This window comes from Somniosus microcephalus, chromosome 30 (assembly GCF_052327205.1).
Source record: "Somniosus microcephalus isolate GS21.2 chromosome 30, FLI_Smic_1.0, whole genome shotgun sequence".
Taxonomy (NCBI): domain Eukaryota; kingdom Metazoa; phylum Chordata; class Chondrichthyes; order Squaliformes; family Somniosidae; genus Somniosus; species Somniosus microcephalus.
Window position 1 is genome coordinate 4904282 of NC_141016.1, and position 13718 is coordinate 4917999.

Sequence of the window (13718 nt, forward strand, 5' to 3'; positions counted from 1 at the left end):
TCTGCTGTGTTACCCACATTATGTATTCTTGGACAACCCAGTTCCTTACTGCTGGAGTCTGAATCCGTCTTCTGTTCATCCGAACTGTTCTCTGTCACCTTGTGTACTTTTTTGTACTTCTTCTGTGGTGACTTTTTGTTGCTGGTCTTCTTTCTTGACCGGCATACTTTCACTATGTGACCGAGTCTGCCACATTTTCTGCATTCTTGATCTTTGAACCAGCACTGGTTCTGATCGTGCGTTGTCCTTCCGCAACGATAGCACTTTACTGCACCCAATGCCATTTGATTGGTGCTGAGTTCCGATGGCCTTAGCTGCATTTCCGCGGTGCCTCGTGCTGCCGCCTCATGCGATGCTGCAATGGTGACAGCTTTATCTAGCGTAAGGTCCTTTTCCTCTAGCAGTCGCTTCTGAGTTCCTTCTTTTAATAGTCCACACACGAACTTATCTCTCAGAGCATCTGCTAGTCCTGTACCAAACTGACAGTACTTTGATAGCTTGCGCAGTTCAATTAAGAATTCAGCGTTGCTTTCCTCTTTCAGCTGCGTTCTTCTGTAAAATTTAAATCGTTCCGCTATCAGCAGCGGCGTGGGGTTTAAATGCTCTTGCAGGATAGTAACAATATTCGCGAAAGTCTTATCCGTCGGTTTACCTGGTGTTACAAGGTGCCTTAATAACCTGTACGTCTTCGCACCCATCGAGTTTAATAGGGTTAGTGCTTTCTTTTCAGCCGGTATCTCATTTGCTGTACAATAAACTTCAATACGCTCCACATAAGTGGCCCAATCTTCGACATCGCTATCAAAAGCAGTGATGTTACCGTTTTTAGGCATCCTTGTAAGTTTCTTTAAGTATTTTATTTATTTATTTATTTAGTCCAAAATGGCGGCTTCCCGCGCTTGGCGGCTTTTCCCGCGCTTGTCTTCTTCCTGCGCCGACTAAAATGGCGGCTTCCCGCACTTGGCTTCTTCCCCCGCTGGCTACAATGGCGATTACCGCGCTGTTGCCGTTCTCGCCTCCCAACGGTCCTTAATTTCCCCCGACGCTGCTGCTTTTACTCCCCGCTGTCCTCGTGGGTATTAGCGCTTCCTTTCTTGCTGCGCGTCTGTTCCGATTGCAGCCCGGCCCTTTACACCGGCTGCGGTCGAGTTCTCCGCCCTTTTTCCTCCGGTCTCGCCCCCCTTCTCCACTGACAACGCGGCCGACTTTCTGCCCGTGTCGCTAGATCGGCTTACCCACCGCCGTGGAAGAAGGATGATCACTGCCTGTCGCTGATGGTGGACTTCGTGGTCAGCAATTCCAACCCGGGTTCTCGATGCCTCCCGTGCGAATGCGGTGCTCAGCAGGATGATGAGGGTGGATGCCTCTTCTCGACGCCCGTTCTGGGGACGAAGCTGCCTTGGATGCAATTGCCGCTGGGTAAGATCGACTCGTCGCCACTGTTGAGTCTGTGTGTTCCAGATATACTTATTTTAAATAAGTGGACACAGACAACAGGAAAAACTTAAACAAGTCTTTACTACTTGAAGGTCAGGGCTGAACTGCTTTACAAATTACTACACAGAGCTTATATACCGGTGTGGTCACCACCGGTACTACAATATACAGTAGCAAGAGAAAGTAGTCCATCTTCTTAAGGTAGTTCTCTTAAGGTGGTACAGTTTACATACACCACAAGTATCATTTGCAAACTTCATAATCATACCCCTATATTGAAGTGTAGATCATTGATATATACCACAAAAAGCAAGGGACCTAGTACTGAGCCCTGCGGAACCCCACTGGAAACAGCCTTCCAGTCACACAAACACCCATCAACCATTACCCTCTGCTTCCTGCCTCCGAGACAGTTTTGAATCCAATTTGACACTTTGCCCTGGATCCCATGGGCTTTTAAATTCGTGACCAGTCTGCCACGTGGAACCTTATCAAAAGCTTTGCTAAAGTCCAGAAACACTACATCAAATGCTCTACCCTCATTGATACCTCCTCAAAAAATTCAATCAAGTTTGTCAGACACGACCTTCCCTTAACAAATCCGTGCTGACTATCCTTGATTAATCCGTGTCTTTCTAAATGAAGATTTATCCTGTCCTTCAGAATTCTTTCCAATAATTTTCCCACCACCAAGGTTAGGCTGACTGGCCTGTAATTACTCGGTCTATCCTTTTCTCCCTTTTTAAACAAGGGTACTAACGTAAGAAAACTACTCGGCACTCAGTCTGAGTATTAAACAAGGCTTTAATCAACTGTTTTTCAACATGGAGATCTAGTTGTGTCCTTCACTAGTTCCTGTTAAAGAATGCCCTGAGCAAGCTGGGCCCATGCCCGAGTATTTATACACTCCCTGGACAGTGCCACCAGCAGGCTGCCCAGTATTATTACATAAGTCATTTTCACATGAATGACAAGATTCATGTCAGATACCACGTTAGCAGTCCTCCAGTCCTCCAGCACCACACCTGAAACCAGAGAGGATTGAAAAATGATGGTCAGGGCCTCTGCTATTTTCTCTTTTGCTTCGCTTAACAGCCTGGGATACATTTCATCCGGGCCTGGGGATTTATCCACTTTTAAAACTACTAAACCCCTTAATACTTCCTCTCTCACTATGTTTATTTCATCTAATATTTCGCACTCCTCCTCCCTGATAGCAATGTCTGCTTCGCCCCTCTCCTTTGTGAAAACAGACGCAAAGTATTCATTAGGAACCCTACCGACATCTCCCGCCTCCACACACAGATTGCCCTCATGATCTCTAATAGGCCCTACCCTTTCTTTAGTTATCCTCTTACTCTTAATATATTTATAAAACATCTTTGGGTTTTCCTTGATTTGACTTGCCAAGAATTTTTCATGCTCTCTCTTTGCTTTCCTAATATTTTTAATTGCACCCCTGCATTTCCTGTACTCCTCTAAAGATTCTGGAGTATTTAGCCCTCGGTATCTGTCATACGCCTCCCTTTTTTTCTTTATCCTACCCTGTATGTCCCTAGACATCCAGGGGGCTCTAGATTTGTTAGTCCCACCTTTTTCTTTAAGGGCACATGTTTGGTCTGAACCCTCCGGATCTCCTCCTTGAATGCTTCCCACTGCTCTGACACTGATTTACCTTCAAGTAGCTGTTTCCAGTCCCCTCTAAATCCCCTCTGAGCTTAGCAAAATTTGCTTCTCCCCAATTTAGAATTTTTATTCCTGGTCTATCCTTGTCCTTTTCCATAACTACCTTAAATCTAACTGAATTATGGTCACTAGCACCAAAATGCTCCCCCACTGATACGCCTTCTACCTGGCCAGCTTCATTCCCTAAAACTAAGTCCAGAACCTCCCCCTCCCTTGTTGGGCTTGCTACATACTGGCTAAAAAAGTTCTCCTGGATGCATTTTAGGAATTCTGCACCTTCTTTACCCTTCACAATAATTTTATCCCAGTTAATATTGGGGTAGTTGAAATCCCCCACTATTACTGCTCTATAGTTTTTGCACTTCTCAGAAATTTGTCTGCATATTTGTTCTTCTATCTCCCTCTCACTGTTTGGGGGTCTGTAGTACACTCCCAGCAGTGTGATCGCTCCTTTTTTGTTTTTCAATTCAACTCATTTGATGATCCCTCCAACATATCATCCCTCCTCACAGCTGTAATAGTTTCTTTAATCAATACCGTGACACCCCCTCCCTTTTTACCTCCCTCTCTCTCCTGTCTGAAAATCCTGTAACCAGGAATGTTGAGCTGCCATACCTGCCCCTCTTTCAGCCACGTCTCTGTAATAGCTATAATATCATAGTCCCAAGTATCTACCTGTGCCCTCAGCTCCACTGCCTTGTTCGCTAGACTCCTTGCATTGAAGTATATACCATTTAGTACAGGCAAACCTCCTTGTTGACTACTATCTAGGCCTTGATTCCTCTGTCCTTCCAATTTACTTTCTACGTTTTTGTTTTCCAATTCCAGTTTTTCTTCCCTCCCTACTGACTCTATTCTTAGGTTCCCATCCCCCTGCCAAGCTAGTTTAAACCCTCCCCAACTGTAATGTATGTACCTTTAAGGGGAGAACTACTTTTTACAGCTCCTGTATACTGTAGTACCGGCAGTGACCACACCTGTATATAAACCCTGAGTAGTGATCTGTACAGTTGGTTCTAGAGTAACCCTCATTCAGTAAACACCTGTTGATCGTTCCCTGCAGTCTTTTGTCTGATTATTGAAGGACACAACATTAAGATACACGGATCTAACACCAACAGCACTAGCAAACCCTCCCGCGAGGATATTGGTCCTGTTCCCGTTGAGGTGCAATCCGTCTGGCTTGTAGAGGTCCCACCTCTCCCAGAAATGGTTCCAATTCCTCAGGAATCTAAAGTCCTCCCTCCTACACCATCTCTCCAGCCACGCATTCATCTGCTCTATCTTTCTATTTCTGTATTCACTAGCACGTGGCACTGGTAGTAATCCGGAGATTACTATCTTTGACGTCCTGCTTTTTAACCTCTTTCCTAGCTCCCTAAACTCTGCCTGCAGGACTGCATCCCTCTATCTACCTATGTCGTTGGTACCGATATGGACCACGACCTCTGGCTGTTCACCCTCCCCCCTGCAGCCGTTCAGTGACATCCTTGACCCTGGAACCAGGGAGGCAACATACCATCCTGGAGTCACGTCTGTGGCCACAGAAACGCCTGTCTGCTCCCCTAACTATTGAACCCCCTATCACTATTGCTCTCCCTCTCCTCTTCCCCCACCCACCCCCGTCCCCGCTGTGCCTTCCATGGTGCTGTGGACTTGGCACTGGCTGCACTCCCCAGAGGAGCCATCGCCCTCACCAGTACTCAGCACCGAATACTGGTTGTTGAGCAAGATAGGCTCAGGGGACTCCTGCACGACCTGCCTGGTCCTACTCTTCTGTCTGGCGGCCACCCATTCGCTCTCTGCCTGCACACTCTTAAGCTGCGGGGTGACCACCTCCCGAAACGTGCTATCTCTCTCCAAGAGAAAGGAACAAAAAGATGAAGGCAAATGAACTTAATGCTCTGGCACCTCCAGTGACTCAAGAGTGGCCTTGGGGAGACCTGGAACCTGAGGACTGTGACAAGTATGACGGAAGACTATTAACGCGTAGTCTTTCGTGCCAGTCACCTCCCAATCGATTCTCACAGTCGTTGCAGAAAACTAAAGGCCAATTTTAAACGCCCCCCCCACCCCCGCCCCCCCCACCAGCCAGGATCAGTCTTGGCTAAGCTGGTGTGGGGTTCATGCCCTGTTCCAGGCGCATTCCCACATGGAACTTTGAACCCACAACTGTCTGACTCAGAGGCGAGAGCGTTACTGACTGCGCCGCGGCTGAGACTCTGTTATCTTGTTTAGTCTCGGCCGTGGCTCAGTGGGCGGCACCCTCGCCTCTGAGTCAGAAGGTCGTGGGTTCAAGTCCCACTCCAGAGACTTGAGCACAATAATCCAGGCTGACACTCCCAGTGCCGTGCTGAGGGAGCGCCGCTCTGTCGGAGGTGCTGCTTTTCGGATAAGACGTTAAACCGAGGCCCCGTCTGCCCTCTCAGCTGGACGTAAAGGATCCCACGGCCACTATTTCGAAGAAGAGCAGGGGGGGAGCTCTCCCTGGTGTCCTGGGGCCAATATTTATCCCTCAACCCACATAACACAAACAGATGATCTGGTCATTATCACATTGCTGTGTGTGGGAGCTTGCTGTGCGCAAATTGGCTGCCGCTTTTCCTACATTACAACAGTGACTGCACTTCAAAAAAAAGCGCTTTGGGACGTCCGGTGGTCGTGAAAGGCGCTGTATAAATGCAAGTCTTTCTATTTTGTTTGGTTCTAAGGTAGGTTTACCTTATCTTCAGTACGGTTTGTAAGGGTGTGTAATTTTCTTCCCTGCCCTGCCTTGTGTCACTGTAATGTAGGTGCTGTGTGCCTCCGTCACTGGGCTGCCTTCCTCAGATATTTGCTTTGGGCGCCGTCACGCACATTGGCTCTTTGAAGTGTCCGCCGATCCAACGTGCTGTAAATGCGATGTTCTGCCGGCTGCCGATCATGCTGGTGGCGAAGATTTAGGTGCCGGCACCTAAATAACCGGAAATCTCTGTTGACCGGCAAAATTCAGGAGTAGGTTCAGGTAAGTTTTACTTCATATTAGTGGCCGTTCCTGGATCTGTGGCTGTGTAACCGGGGTTCCTGCACCTGTTGCTAAGCAACAGGGTCACCTGGATCGTGTGGCCGGGGTTCCTGCACCTGTTGCTAAGCAACAGGGAAGCCAGGATTTGTTGCTGTGTACGGAGCTCTCGTACCTTTTACTATACCTCTCTGTAATCCGGACTTTTTGATAAACTGGCACCACACCGGTCCCGTCGGTGCCGGATAAAAAAGAGTTTCCTGTACCTGGCTTTCAAATTTCCAATAATCAGAAAATCCAAAAAACAAGACGCATCTGTCGGCTGGGAATTAACGAGCCGCTGACCACCTTGTCTGATCAAAGGTCACCAGTCTGCTGTGCGAGGTGACCGCTCAACCCACACAAACCTGGGCAGACCGTGTGCTTGAGAAGGACCCCTACAGTTCACGTCGGGTCTCGTTCCGTTCGTGTCGGATTCCAGTCATTGGCACAAAATCTGAAAAACACACAACAAACTTGATGTGCCTGAAGTTGGAACAGTCTTTTAGAAGTGAGGCCGATGATTTCTCTTGTATTGCCGTGTCAGTATTGGCCGTGGAAGAGCAGCCGTACAGCACGCTATTTGTGACAGGTCTAGACAAAATTGGGCCTACTTTTGGATAAGCTTATGACCTGAGTATAGCGTCACTCTCCAGGCTCCACTTTCAGCCTTAGGGTCACGTGTAAACCACCTTCCCCCCTGCCGAGAACCTTGGCAACCCAGCCCTCAAAACCCGGGCAACTGAGGCCTATTTGCACTTATATTTCTTCTTCCCTGGGATGTTGTTTGAATTGCCTGGGGCGGGAAGGTTTGGGAAGGGCTGGGGTTTTTTTCATTCTGTTGGCTCATTTTTAGGATAAATCCTAAATTGACATTTTGTATAATAAAAACGTCCCGAGGCGCTTCACAGGAGCGTTAACAAACAAATATTGAGACCGAGCCAAAGGAGGAGACATTGGGACGGGTGAACAAAAGCTTGTTCCAAGTGACAGGTTTTAACGTAAGTCTTAAAGAGATAGCAGAGAGATTGAAGGAGGGAATTCCAGAGCTGAGGGCTGAAGGCACGGCCATCAATGGTGGGGCGATGGGTGTTGGGGGTGGGGGGATGGACAAGAGGCCAGAGTTGGAGGAACGCAGGGATCTCGGGGCAGGGTAGGAATGGAGGAGGTTACAGAGATAGGGAGGGGCCAGGCCATGGAGGGAACACCAAGATCTCTTTGTGTCAGCAGCTTGAGATATATGGGAATGAATTGTGTTGATATTATTTGCTATTTGTGAGGTTTTTTTTTTTAAAAGCATTGTTCGGCAGACACGGAGGGACCAGGCAGTGTCTTATCTCATTTGCCCAGAAGTTTGTTAGCTTTTCGCGATTTATTTTGTGCCCTTGTGAGGATTTGCAGCTGTCTTTTACCAGCCGGCGCTCATATTTTTTTTTACTGTGTGTTTTTTGACTTTATTCGCCTGCTTTAAATCATTAAATACAGATTTCTGCGTTTGCAAAACAATGAGCTCGGAGGCTTTGGCATTTCCCGCATTGCCTCTTTTGACAGCCTGATTACTGGGAACACAAACATGTCCTTCAGTTTTAATGCATTGCGTTGCGGACACAAAGTGGCCCCGCTGTGAAACGTGGCTATTCCACTGATCATTACATTCCGCCTGTTCCCGCTTCAGTCGGATGGATTTGGTCGAGAGATTCAGGTCGTCTTGTTAGAGCTGTAAACCTCAATAACCTCGCCGATAAATCATTGAACTTCAGAACTAGTGGATCAGACCATTTGGCACTCGAGGCCATTGTTAATGTTGCTAACATTTTTGATGGTCTGAATATATTGCAAAATATGTTTTAAAACTGCCATACTTTATATGATGTCCAATTTGGGTTAACGGGAAACATATGCCTCTGTTGATGCTATTTCAACAGTGCACTGTTCACACCCTTTTGTTTCCTTTTTCTTTTTAACCCCATTTCATCTTGGTGCCAGAGTGTTGTCTTCCTCTTTTAATCCCGCTCTGCCATCTCCTGATGGGTACCAGAGGTGGAACAGAAGGGCGGGGGCCGTGTCTGCCGTCAGTGGCGTGAGCAGTAGACGGAAAGATGCATTCACGAGGGCGGGACTCGCCTCCCCCGCCCCAGCCCGACACAAACACACACACGCACGCACACACGTAGCCATACTCTCTTCTTCTTAGGCAGTCCCTGGGAACCGAGGATGACTTGCTTCCACATTAAAAATGAGTTCTCAGGTGACTGACGAGTCCAACGCGGGACCTACAGTCTCTGTCACAGGTGGGGCAGACGGTGGTTGAAGGGGCGGGTGGGTGGGGTGCTTGGGTTGACGTGCGCTCCTTGCGCTGCTTGCGCTGGGCTTCCGCTTGCTCCCGGCGAAGAGACTCGAGGCGTTTGGCGCCTTCCCAGATGCTTCTCCTCCACTTTGTGCAGTCTTGGGCCAGGGATTCCCAGGTGTCCATGGGGATGTTACACTTTTTCAAGGATGCTTTGAGGGTGTCCTTGAAGCGTTTCCTTTGCCCACCTGGGGCTCTCTAGCCGTGTCGGAGCTCTGAGTAGAGCACTTGTTTTGGGAGTCTCGTATCGGGAATGCGGACAATGTGGCCCGTCCATCGGAGCTGATTAAGCGTGGTCAAAGCTTCGATGCTGGGGATGTTGGCCTGAGCAAGAACACTTGACGTTGGTGCGCCTATCCTGCCAATGGATTTGCAGGATCTTGTGGAGGCAGCGTTGGTGGTACCTCTCCAGTGCTTTGAGGTGCCTGCTGGACATGGTCCATGTCTCTGAGGCATACAGGAGGGTGCACAGACACACACACAAAAGCACACAAACACACAGACACACAAAAAAACACACAAAGACTTTTGCTGCCATGGGTTTATCCTCTGACCGATGGGTGGGGAAACTACATCCAGTGAGAGCAAGAGATTTCAAAAGTCACACGCTCAGCACAACAAAGGGTTTAAATCGGTCGCTTCTTTCATGAAAGCCTTTGCCCTGGAATTTCCTGTGTGGGAAAATTCCCTCACCCACTCTGCCAATCTCCAGTTGTGCCAGAATTCCCGGCCAAACTGACTAGAATACATCCGAACTTCAAATGAGGGTAAATCAGCCTAAACAGCCGGGCACCAGGATAACGCCGAATTCACACCGCTGTATCACTTCAATAAGTATGAAAATTAATGTTTGAATCCATTAAACCATCATCAGGCACAATCACGGAAGCCTTTCTGTCAGCTGTGGCTCAGTGGTCAGCACCCTCGCCTCGGAGTCAGAATGTGATAGGATCGAGTCCCACTCCAGAGACTGGAGCACAAAAATCCAGGCTGACACACCCAGTGCAGGACTGAGGGAGCGCCGCACTGTCGGAGGGGCAATACTGAGGGAGCGCCGCACTGTCGGAGGGGCAGTACTGAGGGAGCGCCACACTTTCAGAAGGGCAATGCTGAGGGAGCGCCGTACTGTCGGAGGGGCAGTATGGCGGGAGTGCTGCACTGTGGGAGGGGCAGTACTGAGGTAGCGCTGCACTGTCAGTGGGGCAATACTGAAGGAGGGCTGCGCTGTCGGTGGGTCAGTACTGAGGGAGTGCTGCACTGTCGGAGGGGCAGTACCGAGGGAGCGCCGCGCTGTCGGAGGGGCAGTACTGAGGGAGTGCCGCGCTGTCGGAGCTGAAGTACTGAGGGAGCACCGCATTGTCGGAGGGTCAGTACTGAGGGAACGCTGAACTGTCGGAGGGGCAGTACTGAGGGAGTGCTGCACTGTCGGAGGGGCAGTATTGAGGGAGCACCGCACTGTCGATGGGTCTGTACTGAGGGAGCGCTGCACTGTCAGAGAGGCAGTACTGAGGGAGTGCTGCCCTCTCGGAGGGGCAGTACTGAACGAGCGCAACACTGTCGGAGGGGCAGTACTGAGGGAGCGCCACACTGTCGGAAGGGCAGTATTGAGGGAGTGCTGCACTGTGGGAGGACCAGTACTGAGTTAGCGCTGCACTGTCAGTGGGGCAGTACTAAGGTTGCGCTGCGCTGTCGGAGGGGCAGTACTGAGGGAATGCCGCACTGTCGGAGGGCATTACTGAGGGAATGCTGCACTGTCGGAGGGGCAGTACTGAGGGAGTGCTGCACTGTCGGAGGGGCAGTATTGAGGGAGCGCTGCACTGTCGGAGGGGCAGTACTGAGGGAGCGCTGCACTGTCGGGGGGGCAGTACTGAGGGAGCGCTGTACTGTCGGAGGGGCAGTATTGAGGGAGCGCTGCACTGTTGGAGGGGCAGTACTGAGGGAGCGCTGCACTGTCGGGGGGGCAGTACTGAGGGAGCGCTGCACTGTTGGAGGGGCAGTACTGAGGGAGCGCTGCACTGTCAGAGGGGCAGTATTGAGGGAGCGCTGCACTGTTGGAGGGGCAGTACTGAGGGAGCGCTGCACTGTCAGAGGGGCAGTACTGAGGGAGTGCCGCACTTTCGGAAGGTCAATACTGAGGGAGCGCCGTATTGTCAGAGGGGTCAGTACTGAGGGAGCACTGCACTGTCGGAGACTGAGACATTAAACTGAGGCCCCCCCCCGTCTGCCCTCTCGGGTGGACGTAAAAGATCCCATGGCCCTATTTTGAAGAAGAGCAGGAGAGTTCTCCCCAGTGTCCTGGGGCCAATATTTATCCCTCAACCAACATCACTAAAACAGATTATCTGGTCATTATCACATTGCTGTTTGTGGGAGCTTGCTGTGTGCAAATTAGCTGCCACGTTTCCCACATTACAACAGTAACTACATTTCAAAAAGTACTTCATTGGCTGTAAAGCGCTTTGGTACGTCCTGAGGTGCAAGTCTTTTTTTTAACTTGACTTGTGCATACACCATAGAAATGCATTCAAGGAAACAGGATGCATGAAAAGAAATCGCTTCACTAAAACACCCGAAACAAAACCTTCCTTGCTGCTCTGCCTAGAATTATGAGCGTTACCTTAGAGCCGTTCTGGACCAGCTTGACTGCAGGAAATCGGCCCGTGCGACTCTTTAACCGGGGGGGCGGGCGCCATTATAATGAGCAGCGAGGCGTTCGAGCCCAACGATCGATAGACAGGCGTAAAATGTCAGGGAGACTCGGGAGGAACTGGCTCACGTCCGTAATTCGCCGATCTTTCAAAGCACCGAAACAGGCCATTCGGCCCCACTGGTCCGTGCCGGTGTTTCTGCTCCACATGACCCTCCTCCCACCCCTCCTCATCTCACCCCATCAGCATCTCCTTCTATTCCTTTCTCCCTCATGTGTTAATCTAGTTTCCCCTTAAATGCATCTAAAATTAGAGCCAGGCCGTTCCGGGGTGATGTCAGGACTTTTTCACACAAAGGGTGGTGGAAATCTGGAACTCTCCCAACAGCAACAACAGCTTGTACAGGAAACTTTCGATTAACCGGCCACTAAATAACCGGAAATGTCGGTTAACCGGCAAAACTCAGGAGTCGGTTCAGATAAAAAATTTTACTTTTAGTTACTTTTTTTTACTCATGTGCAAGCGTCTAACTGAAGCTGTTGCTAAGCTACAGAGATGCTTGCAAGCTGTGCTGATTGTTTTGAAGCTGTTGCTAAGCAACAGGGTTTGTTGCTAGATACGGAACTCAGAAGCTCCGTATGTTTTAACTATAGCGCTCGATTCTCCGGCAATGTTGATATACCAGCATCAGCTCGGTCCCGTCCGTGCCGGATACCAGAAAGTTTCCTGTATTTATATAGCACCTTTAACGTAGTAAAACATCCCAAGGCGTTTCACAGGAGTGTTATAAGAGTAAATCTGACATCGAGCCACATAAGGATAAATTAAGGCAGGCGACCAAAAGCTTGGTCAAAGAGGTCGGTTTTAAGGAGCGTCTTAAAGGAGGAAAGAGAGGTAGCGAGGCGGAGAGGTTTGGGGAGGGAATTCCAGAGCTTAGGGCCCAGGCAACAGAAGGCACGGCCACCAATGGTTGAGCGATTATAATCAGGGATGCTCAAGAGGGCAGAATTCGAGGAGCGCAGATATCTCGGGGGTTTTGGGGGTTGGAGGAGGTTACAGATATCGGGAGGGGCGAGGCCACGGAGGGATTTGAAAACAAAGGTTGAGAATTTTCAAATCGAGGCGCTGCTTAACTGCGAGCCAATGTAGATCAGCGAGCACAGGGGGTGATGGGTGAACTCTCCCCCAAAATGTTGTTGAGGCTGGCGGGGGTGGGGGGGGGGTCAATTAAAATTGCAAAGCTGAGCTTGATGGGTATTTGTTAGGCAAGGGTATTAAGGGATACAGAACCAAGGCGGGTAGATGATGCCGATCAGCCATGATCTTTAGACTTCAGGAAGTCTAAAGGCGGAAGTCACACCCCCATCCACATCAATGTTGTGGAAAGGGTGGACAGCTTTAAGTTCCTCGGAGTCCACATCACGGAAGACCTCTCCTGGTCCCTCAATACCTCCTCTCTGGTGAAGAAGGCCCAGCAGCGCCTATATTTCCTAAGGAGGCTGAAGGGATGTAACCTGTCACCCCTGATCCTCTCTAACTTTTACTGCTGCACTATAGAGAGCATCCTGACAAACTGTATCACAGTATGGTATGGCAGCTGTAGCTACTATGACCGGAAAGCCCTGCAGCGGGTAGTCAAAACTGCCCAATGCATTACCGGCACCCGGCTACCGACCATAGAGCACATATACCAGAAACGCTGTTTACGGAGGTCACGGACCATCATCAAAGACCCTACCCACCCCAGCCACAGTCTGTTCGCCCTCCTGCCATCTGGGAGACGCTACAGATGCATTCGCACCCGTACGACCAGATTTAGGAACAGCTTCTTTCCCAGGGCTGTCATCCTACTGAACTCCACAAATAAACTCTAAAGCCTGCACATCTGCCAATGCACTTTATTATGGTTATGTTTATGTTAATGTATTACAAGACAAATGAATGTTGAATGTTTAAATGTCTTAATCTAAATGTACACTCTCGGAAGCCGCAAGCCTACATTTCGTTGTACTGCACTTGTGCACTAACAATGACAATAAAGTTGATTATTATTATTATCTAAGTGAATGACTGATCTGGAACAAGCTCGAGGGGCTGACTGGCCTGCTCCTGTTCCTGTGACTGTGTAACACGGTGGAGTCGCTGCAGATGGAGGAGGGAATGCTGAAGGGGAGCACGTGGATTAACCAACAACCGACTCCACAAAGTAAAAGGATTAGAAAGCCTATCATGCCACAGGTCATTACTCAGGCACACCGCACTGTGTTACACACAGAAGAGCTTTGATCCGTTGTAAGTAGTGCATTGTACAGGAACGGCTGCACGGAGAGTTATACAGAGAATGGTGCTGGAAAACCATCAATGAGACAGAAAACCTACAGTCGTCGGAAATATCTGCAGCTGCTTCCTTTCCAGTGATAGTGGACAGGCCAGAAAATGTAGTTAACTTTAAATAAATTATTTGAAATTATCGTAAAATACTGATCTGTGCAATGCATGTCTCCTAACTCAAACGCTTATGTTTTGCCGACCTTTATATTAACATAATAACATGCACTGG

The 13718-nt window shown here is 49.3% G+C and overlaps 1 pseudogene; it reads left to right on the top strand.

The window, feature by feature from the left end:
* The first annotated feature begins 5003 nt into the window (after window positions 1–5003).
* The window catches only part of LOC147097870 (prenylcysteine oxidase 1-like), a 142289-nt pseudogene continuing 133574 nt past the window's right edge, over window positions 5004–13718 (top strand).